The sequence below is a fragment of the Falco punctatus genome (assembly GCF_963210335.1).
Source record: "Falco punctatus genome assembly, chromosome: 4".
NCBI lineage: Eukaryota > Metazoa > Chordata > Aves > Falconiformes > Falconidae > Falco > Falco punctatus.
Genome location: NC_137583.1, coordinates 91,730,659 through 91,739,705, shown reverse-complemented (window position 1 = coordinate 91,739,705; position 9,047 = coordinate 91,730,659). Strand labels below are relative to the sequence as shown.

General features: G+C 36.4%; 1 protein-coding gene across 3 annotated transcripts in view; it reads left to right on the top strand.

Annotated features, from left to right (window-relative positions):
* Positions 1 to 9,047, top strand: part of POU6F2 (POU class 6 homeobox 2) — a 319,374-nt gene that overhangs the window by 62,947 nt on the left and 247,380 nt on the right. The window lies entirely within an intron of this gene.

The following is a 9,047-nucleotide window of genomic DNA, read 5'->3' as shown; positions in this document are numbered from 1 at the left end:
GTAAGTCTGTCTAGGTATTTCATTTCACTGCTACCATGTTGTCCGGAAGAGCAATCTCCCCACCCCCCCCCCTTCTTTTTTCCTTTTTTTTTTTTCTTTCTTTTTTTTTTTTTTTGTTCACTCAATTTTCTTGTAAGTACGAAGGAGTAGCTTGGAGCATGCAGGCGTACAGCCCTCTGCTCCCATTGCAACTGGTTTCCAGAATGACAGCATCAGTCCTGAAAACTTTTGTCAGCAATGAACTTATTTTGTGCAAGTTGAAGGCATTTTACGTTTTCCTTTGATCCGTGGTCCCTGGTGTAAAAAAAAAAAAAATAGAGAGGGGGGGATCATTTTCTTGGAGTAGTTTGTTACACATTTATTGTGTTAGCTGCTGATGTGTCTCTCATGCTACCAGTTTTTTCTAAGGCTGGATTGAACTGAAAAGTTACCATTTTATGTGGTAAAGATAAAGCTGGCTGAAAAGAGCAGAAACATTCCCATATAACACACTCTGTACTGAGGCTACCAAGGCTACTGCACATGGAGCTAATGTTTTTGGAATTTAAATTAGAAATTAAATATTTCTTCTAAAGCCTGTGCAAAGATAAATTACCTTTTGATTTTTTATTTATTTTTAATAGCCTAAATTGTGCCAGATAAGTGTAACCTTTCACAATCAAAACAAAATTGGCAAGAGTGGCACTCCAGCACAGACATCTGTCATTCAAACAGATGACACCCTGTAAGCCAACTCAAGCAACTCTGATCTCTAATCAGAAAAGGGAGTAGAGCTGTTGAGGTGCGTGCCTGAGTGATAGATGTTGATAGATGTCTGAGCTGGAGCAACACTGTATGGTACATAGTGACATTTTGGGTTTAGAGGGAGTGCTCTCCTGCAGGAGTTCCTTTTAATTATTTCCATTTGTGACTTTGAGACAAACCTTAATAGAAATGGAGCATTTCCTTATTTTACATGATCCTATAGGTGGAAGTTGAAAGGAAAAAGATCTTGTTTAAAGGTAATGCCGCTTTAAGGGTGAGAGCCCATTTTCTAATATTCAAGTTTTGATTTCATAATCTGTAAGGAAATCTGTAGCAGTGTTTAGATTTCAGTATTCCAGCTACAGTAAAAGCTGCAAGATTTTTTTTTTTTAACAAAAGAATATATTCAGTTTTCTCTTAAAGTGTTCTTTACCCCTTACTAAAAGATACAGATAAAAAACACAAAATGTTTTACTAAACAACTTCACTACAGATATGGCAAAATAATCATAATTTTAAAATCCTAAAATTTAATTTCTGGGTTACAGGAATGACCATGACTGAATATCACATCCATTTTTAAGCACCCTTTTAGTAATCTTTGTTTCCATGGAAAGCATAATTTCCATTAGCAGTTTGAATGTTCAGAAAGCATACAATAATTGTTTTAGTCCATTTCATCCAGGAAAAAATTGTTATGTCTAAAATTCAGAGGGCTGTTAGTTGTCCAGAGCAGTATAAATATCTTCAGCTGTGTTTATGTATTTTATTTGCTTAAATGTTTAGGGTACATCTATTAAGTGTAGCAAGGTATATACAAAACAAAAATCAGACTTTTAATTTGAGGCTAGTGAAATGTCTGTTTGTTTTTAGATCAGGCTTGTAATAAAAAGCAGGATATTTTTTGAGCCATTGTCATTTGGATGCTCTACAGTGATAGTGAAATATACACAGACACTTTCATTAGAGTTGCTGTGTGGGATATAGAAATGATGTGCAACAATATCTTGTCTCTTTCTGAACTGCAAATATAATTTATGTCCCTAAAAGCACTAATGAAAAAGCTACAGATTAATATATTGTGCTGTTTCTGTTGGTGAATGTCAGATGTTTGCTAGCCTTGTTCTTATACTGCTAAAAAGATGTTCCCAAGTAAACGAAAGTAGGTAAAATAGTTCAACTGCCTCAGTATGAACTTATTTACCATTTATCGAGGTTCTGTTACAGTTATGACCGATGCTACAGATCTTCTAGCAGCAGCCCTTGTCAGTTAATTTTAGAAACTTTGAGAACATAAAGGACAGTGAGGCTATTTTGATACAAACTGAGCAAATTTAAAGATTATCAGCCTTTATGCCACGGATGCATCCTGTAAGAAAGGTTTGCAGTAAACATTTAAAACAAGTGTAGTTTTGTTTAAAGCTTTGATACATAAATTTGGACCATTATTTTATAGCTGTTTCTCTTTGTTTAATGTTATGAATAGCATGTTAGGAATGCATACTTTGGGCCTTTCTTTGCAGTCTCTGAACTTAAATTATTTGTTGATTTATTGACCTGAGATGGCATAAAGATTGACAGTTTTCTCCTCCAAGTTTCTTTGATGTGATCAGAGATAAAAAATTTCTTTTTACAATATAACATTTGATACATGCTGTGTTAAAATTTGCCCAAAATCTGTTAAACAGGAGAGGGAGGAGCATTTTAAAAAGTCAAGGGGAGGAGACAGGTCCATAGAGAACAAAGTTTTTCTACACTGCTGCTTTCGTGTTTTTGAAAAAAAATGTGAAAATCATGTACTGATTTAGTTGGAACGAATGGCCAGCATTTGAGTCTTGTTGATGTTAGCAGTATTTCATGAGTCTTATTTTCATATAGATGAACATGGCTGAAAGATTAGATGCAAGGAGCTTGCTTCTTTCTCACCGGACACATTCTGCTTAGCTGCTTTTGATGGATGGGTTTATTTCTGCAAGGACCTGCATTACTCACCTGTATCTTTTCCTAAAATCCACTTCAAACTTCCTTGTTTCAGTATTTAACTGCATACCGTAGAAACAGTGGGTATTTATTTTTTGTTTTGGTAGCAGATAGCACAATTAATCATAAAAATGGCATCTCTTCAACAACAGTCCCTGCTGCAGGTGAGGAAAGGGCAGGAGTGCAGTTAATTGTACTTAGTTTTTACTTACGAAGATACACAGTAAACTTTCGTTTCTGTTATGGGTGCTTTGCTATCAGTGACAAAGCAGATGAACACTGTAGCTCCTTGGGTCTCGGAAATACCAGCATAAACTGGAATAAGTTTCTGATGATCTGAAATAGCTCCCACCTGAAACTGGTGCACAGGTGTCTGGGAAGATGCACTTTGTCACTGCCGTGCAGTTGTTACCTGTGAGTGATGACAGGAGCAGCTGTGATTAGAGGGGTTGTGCTTGCTTGTTGTTTGCTTGCTTGCTTTCTCTTGGTGATGGTGGTGGCTGGGGTTTTTTTGCTGGATTTTTTGTTCGTTTTCTAAAGAAAAGGCTGTCCTACTGTAGTCTGGGGGGTTGCATCTGTAATACTCTCCTCATGCATTTGTACCACTGCACTTTTCGGAATCTGAGTGCAAAAGACTTGGGATACGGAAATGTTGTCAAACAAGAAGGGAGTAAAAAACAATGGTGAAAAATACTTTCTAAAGTGTAAAATACTGATATCCTGAAACAGATTAGCTCAGAAGTACAATTTTGAAGTGTGGAGTTAGCACAGCTAGTGTTTCAGTTACAGAAATCCCAGTTTTGCTGAGCAGTATAAGGTGAAGTTGCTTTGCAAAACATGTTGTAGAGTGTTATTTACTCTTTAAAATATTTGTGAAGCAGTATCTCCTATTTTAATCATATGATGTAATTAAGACACAGAGAGACTAAGCCTGGCTGTTGACATTCCTGGTGTCATTTTCAGATCAGCTTGCCTCCCTCTGCAATATGCTTCAAAATAGTAACCCAGGCCAAATGCCATGTCTCCTACGAGAGAAAGCTTTTGTTAATGCTAAGTAGTAGCTTCACTTGGGTAAACACATTGGGATTAGATACTAAATTATGTAATCATAGTTGCCATTTTATACAATACCTTCAAACAAGTTTAGAGTAAGTTATGATGTATTGGTCTGAAAAAAATCTTAGGAAAAAAAACCCCTTCATTTTTAGCTGTGTAATATTATAGCTGTTGAGATTCACAACTGATATAGACACCAGGGATATTGCATGCATAAAATTCTCAGTACGGTAAAAATCCCAGGAAAGCAGTGACTACTCCAAGCACCAAAAAGCCCTGTGGATGGAGGCTGGCTTTCCTGCAGTTAGATCTAGTCCTTAATTCATCCTTAATTGAAAGTTGTTTATGGCATGATTAGATGATGGTAAAAAAGCTGGGAATGCTCTTGCATGTACTGCGTTATAAAAAGTTGCTTCTTGAGCTCGAGCCTGTAGTGCTACGCATCAAACTTATTGAAATAAATAAAGCTGTAAGTATATAGTAAGTGCAAGATGAAGGCTGTAATTGTGGAGCACAAGTGTTTCCTATTTAATAATTGCAGGACAAAAAAAATGACTGCTAACCTTTTTTTTTTTTTTTTTTTTTTTTTTTTTTTTTTCTGGCAAGGTTTTGTTCCAGTGAAATTAAATCTTAGGTTTCCTGTGCTGGATCTGAAGACTGTGGTTTCATTTGGTTCACTACCAGTTTTTTGCTTTTTTCATAATGCTGTGTATGCTTGAAATACGTCGTGGGGATATGAGAGTTAAAGGAATATGCACACATTTCCATAAACAAGGGTTTATTTCCAAACCCCTGCATTGGCTTTGGGATTTTGTTTTTCTTTCCCGTATTGTTACCCATGTTTCAGAACTGCACAGATCTTTCCGTATTAGCATACGCATATATGCTGTAGCGGAACAGGGTCGAAGTTGTTCCCAGCTGATTGTGTTTTGCTAGTAGAACCCTTGTGTTGCTCTTTAAGGAAACATACGTTATCTTTTTTTTCTTGTGTGTGGGTTTTTTGTTTTGTTTTTTTTTTTTTTTTAATCAGAGTTGCCTTGATTAGAATTTATGGCACTGGAGTCATTTTGGTTACAAAGGATAAAGGACTAAATTGTCTTTTACCTCTTGAGACAGTGGTCTCTGCAGGTCAGAGCAGAGGTCATTGGCAGGTTGCTGTGAGGAAGCTCACATTATCATCATTAACAGCATATCTCGCCTGTGGGGGGGAAAAAGGCCTTCAGACTAAGAGCTTTCCTTTCATCAATGTATTTAAGGATGATTCTCAGTGTTTTGGTTATATCCTCAAATTTTAAAGGCCTTATAAGATCTCTGCCCATCAGGAACACTTTGATAAGCATTGGTAATTTCAATGAAAGCAAGCCATGTGTCACTCTTGCTGCGTTTTAAAGCTCTAGTGAATTTTTTAGTTCTGATAGGGAAGTTCATAGCCCAAATGGTCTCAATATTAAAATTACAGTCTTCTTTTAGATGCAGCAAACATTTGAAATATGTTTAATCTGCTTATAAAGCTTCCTGTTTTTTCACATAATTTTATTCAGTAATTTCCACATTGTAGATGCTTTGTTCTGAGACGCTATCGGTTATCCATGCCATCCATAAGGGCCACAGGAAGGATCCTGCTAGTGCCTAAATGTGTGATACTTTTAAAGTGAGTAATCTGTGGCTTAGGAGCACTATTTCATTACAAAGACTGTCAATGAGGAACATGAAAGGGTGACATGTTTACAGAACAGGGTCATTATACAGGCTTGTAAATCCATTTCCTAAAATGTAGTGGTGTCTTGCTCAATTAACAAATAAGTTTTCAAACAATCTGAAGATCTGGCTGATCGATTGATTTCTGAAGGATATATTTGATATAAGCATTTTTAAATAGGTGTTTGCAAATAGTTAGGGAGTTTATTCAACTACTCACAATAACGTTATGGTCTGATGCCTTGGTGGAGTTCTTATCAAAGTTAGTGGGGGATGCACTTGTGAACAGGGAGGTAATACCCATTAAAGCCTAAGAAGATGTTATGACTATTTAAACACAAAGCGCGATGCAATGGTAAGACAGAAAATCCATCCTTAGCTCAGTGTTCCTGCTGTGCCTAGGTATCGCAGGTAGCTCGCGGGCAGTGGTGGCACTGATGCGAGCATGTATATTCCAACTCTAAGGAGACTGGAGTCTCACTCCTTTAACCTTTGTTGAAAGCAATATTGGGCTGATGAAGGACAAATATTGCAGCCCCACTTATAAATTCCCTTGTTTGTATGGAAATAAGTAAGTCTCTCATTGTGGTGCCTGAATTGTGACAAAGACAGCCTATTTTAAAAAGGCAAACAAACAACAGAAGCTGTTTTGAGTATGGAGGTGTGTGTTTTTTAAAGACAATTCTGTTTGTTCTCCTAAATTTCTAATTCTTTGCTACATTTTTTTGAGATGTGTATGTTATGTGTTTCTTCAAATAGGCTTGAGGTCTGATTTTCTGTATTTATATACGGAATAGCTAACATTAGAGAGGGAAGGAAAAAAATTAAATCCTAGTATGTAATTGGTATGACTGAATGACAAATAGTTCATTTTTAATTAGTTAATCTTCTTCCATCTTTGAAGTTATAAAAATAACAACAAACTTGTTTAAAAGCAACATAAATGGCTGCTGTTTCAAAGGGGACTTGCCGGCTACTAGACAGTAAACAGGTAATTTGTGAAAGAACTGTTACTTTCTTTGATTGAGATCCTTGGCGGTTTGTTTTGAGATTAATAATAGATCAGACACTTGCACATTAAAAAGGAAGCAAACTTAGGAAAGAGAAGGAAGGAGAATTGGATGTGTCTGTTGGACTTCACATGATTAAGCAAGCTCTCCATGGAAATGTGCAGGTGAGGCAGACGAAGGCAAAGTTAGATTTGCCCAAATGTGCACATGGCACCACTTAACACCTCTCTTGATTTCCTTATGCTAAACAAAGAGATAGCAAGTGCTCATACCAAGCTGGCACCCTGTCAGGGGGCAATCTGTATAAAGCTTCCTGCTGTCAGGTTAATAAATTTTTTAAAAATATCCAAAGGCAGAGGTAGCTGTAAGAAGCTCATAGTAACAGTTGCCATTCTCATGTGGATCATTTTTTCTCTTTAATATCCTATGTAGTACTTGGTTTTCCTTGTTGTGTTGTCTTCATAGGTTTTGTTCTTTCTGACATTTGTGGATTCTTCTTTGTTTTAATTCCTTTTCCTTGATAAGCTGTTTCTTCTGTTGCATCCATCATCCTGATTTGTGAAGCAATGGTCAGAAGATGGGAAGATCTGCTTTATGGCTTTTTATACTTTGGTTTAATGTGTATTCAGTATATTGATGCTTCTTCCATTAATGGGTAATTTTCTGACTTTTTATATGACTACCACTAGTACTACCTTAGTACTACCAAAATAACATTATTTTGCTAGTTAAAAATTCATTTCTGATGAGCTCAGTTGTAGAAGTTACATTCAAATGACAACTAAATGAGAAAATTAATGCTTAGCAGGGGCAAAAGCAGAATAAAATTAAATGTGTCATAATTTGTGGGTTTCAACAGGAATATTATTTTGTCATGGAAATGGTTTGATGTTTGTTAGTGTGAAGCCTCAGTTTTCTGTTTTTCCACCATATAAAAATCAAAATCGATGTCAGTGTAAAACAAAGGAAGATTTGTTTTGTGACATGTCCTGCTTTACGTTGTGATACTGCTTTGATGCTCTTGGAAGCAAGCGTTTTTACTCTGAAAACAGAGGTCATCTAGAGAAGAATAGTACCTCATCCCATCTGGCTAAGTTTTCAGAAAACATGAAATCTAGATCTTCCAGGGATATCTACATCTACCAAATCAAGGCACTGCCAACACCCCTGCCACTCTAAAATGTGTTTGTTTAACACTGAAATACTGCCTGTCTATTCCTAAAAGTAGTTTGTATTTCTGTTTTTTATTTTAGAATATAAAGAAGAGTTGTTAGGAGAGTGGGAGTTTGGTTTTTCTTATCAGATGTCCTTTCTTTTCAGAAAGGTAAACTATCTTTTTAATTTAAGAACAGTTTGAAGTTGTCTTAAGGAAAACGTTACATCTCAGAAAACAGAGCAATCATGCTACTTGAAAGTGATTACAGAAGTTAAATATATTTAATAAATGTGTAACTATATATACAAATTATCAGGCAGTGTGACTGGAATATGATGTAATTTATTTTAATGCAATACGAAAAAAAAAAAAAAAAATCAGTCCTAAACCAATTCCATGTTACTCTGAAGATTTGAATGTTATATGAATAAGAAAGGTTTTCCTATTGAGAACACTATTTTCTGCAGCAATCTATCGTGAGTTTACCACTTTGAAAACTAGCATGGACTTTATAGAAGCATTAGTACTAGTTTTTAAAAATATCTCTGTGCTTTTCAGTTTGGGTGGTGGTTGTATGGTATGATGACCATTAGAGATTCTGTTAAGTCATTTTCATTTTCTAGCACAGTCTCCTATCTGACATAGTCCCGCTTTTAAAAATCTTGTTCTTACGTTGTTGAATAAAGAATTATTAGCAGTCACTTGCCTTCCAGCAGAAGGAAGTCGTCTCCCAGACTGCACTGGATGCACAGGAGATGCACAGCCTAGCCTGTTATTCTCCCCACAAATGTTAAGGCTTGTAAAGTAGAGGGTCAGTAAAAACTGAAGTGCCACCTTTCCTTTCTGCCCCTCTCCTTCTTTATGGCCAGATTTGGAGCTGTTCCCTCTCCTGCTTCTTAGTGTGTGCATACAGCTGTGCACAGGCAGCTGTTGCTCAGGTCCCCTTGAATACGTTTTGCCTCTGTCTGTTGAGGTCTGCCTTAGGCTTCCACATGCTGTTTGAAGCTTGGCATTTGCGGGGGGTTGCTCCTTGAAGAGGATGATCTAAAACCTGTGTTTAATCAAGGAGCCAGAATTGCTTTTCGGTTAATATACCTTAAGGCATACTTTAATATATTGTACTATTAAGTATGTGTAATTATTTCTTGAGATACCACAGTGTTAACTGGAAAGGAAGAAAGATAATTTGAATTCAGTCTAATCTCTTAAGCAAATACAATATGGGGCAGTTTTTGTGTTTTCTTTTGCATACAATTAAGATTTATTCATGTGGTGTAGAGATGTCATGTTTGCTCAGTGATTTGAATAAACGTGAGGCCACATCCTGACAGGTCTCGGGTGACTGTCCATCACGTACACAGGGACATCATAGATTTCAATGGGGTGTTCATCCTATCAATACT